Source organism: Ostrea edulis, chromosome 1 (genome assembly GCF_947568905.1).
Source record: "Ostrea edulis chromosome 1, xbOstEdul1.1, whole genome shotgun sequence".
NCBI lineage: Eukaryota > Metazoa > Mollusca > Bivalvia > Ostreida > Ostreidae > Ostrea > Ostrea edulis.
Window position 1 is genome coordinate 19,614,847 of NC_079164.1, and position 1,355 is coordinate 19,616,201.

Here is a 1,355-nt window from a genome sequence, read left to right on the forward strand (position 1 = left end):
ATTTTTGTTTTGCCTCGAACTAGAATGACGCTCTGTCATCGGATAAAACGCGTCACGTGATTGCCGTCTAGATGAGATAGCAACATGGCGTTCGAACTGTCTTTATAATGTGTAAGTTCATGGGTTAATTGTAAATTTAGTGTATCTTTCTGGCCCCTGACAAAACAAAAGACTTGCAAGGTTTGGCACAGACTGTCTACAGAAAGTTGTCGGATTGTTGCCTATAAAAAGTTGGGCTTTGTCTCGCTTTCTATGGATTTTAAAGGGGCATGGACACGATATGAGCTGAAAATTTTCAAATTTTAACTTTTCCATTTTTAATATTTAGAATGCTTAATTAAGGTATTTCTAATAGTCAGCAAAAATTTGAATGTCAGTTGTCAAGATACATAGGAGATACAGAGCTCACAATTCTTTGTTGTGTAAACAAGTTTGATGTCATGTTTTTGTTTTCATATAGGTTATACCAGTAAATCGTTTAAAGCAAATTTTTCAATTTAAGTATTTTCTAGTGTTTAGCACATCTCAATTTGTTTTAAACATGTTATTTTCTATTAAGCAATCTATATGTAAACAAAAACATGGCGCGGGCCTTGTTTACACAACAAATAATCTCACCTGTAACTTAAAAAAACCGATATTCAAATTTTGGTTGACCATTATAAATACTTTAGTTAAGCATTGTAAACAATAAAAATGGAAAAATAGAATTTGAAAATTTTCAGATCAAATCGTGCCCATGTCCCTTTAACAATTCGACATTTTTTTTTTGGTAGACAGTCAGTAAAAAAGTACATGCAACATTATGACAAGTTGAAAGGACGGTGCTTCTATCGACAAATAAAATACAGCAAAGCAGCATCGATTTATTACTGATAAAACATTGGAAAGTGTAAGTATTCATTCCTAAGTGGTTAGTGGAGAATTCATTTTAGTTAACACAATGGTAAAACGTTTCTTACTTATCCACAGAAAATTGAATCATCAGAAAATAAGCAGGGTTTTTTTTTTTTTAAAGATAAGAGTTACACTCACTTTCTATTATCACAAAATGATTGATGATTATTTTTTCAGAAAACCAATATATTGGATGGGGAATCTGTGATTACTCAGAAACCATCGTTGATATACTTACCAGTATAAGATGAGTATAATTAATTACACCAAGGCTGAAGCGTCCCATGACTTTAAAGGGAAGTCATAATCTGATTTCGATTGACCGAGTAGGAGTAAATATAAAAATTACAACTTTTGTCAATTATATTTATCGGTATGAAAGTTTCATTCGCATGTTCACATTTTCTGCGTAGTTTCTCGTCGATGCTGCCAACACAGCAAACCCAAACACCCCGTCC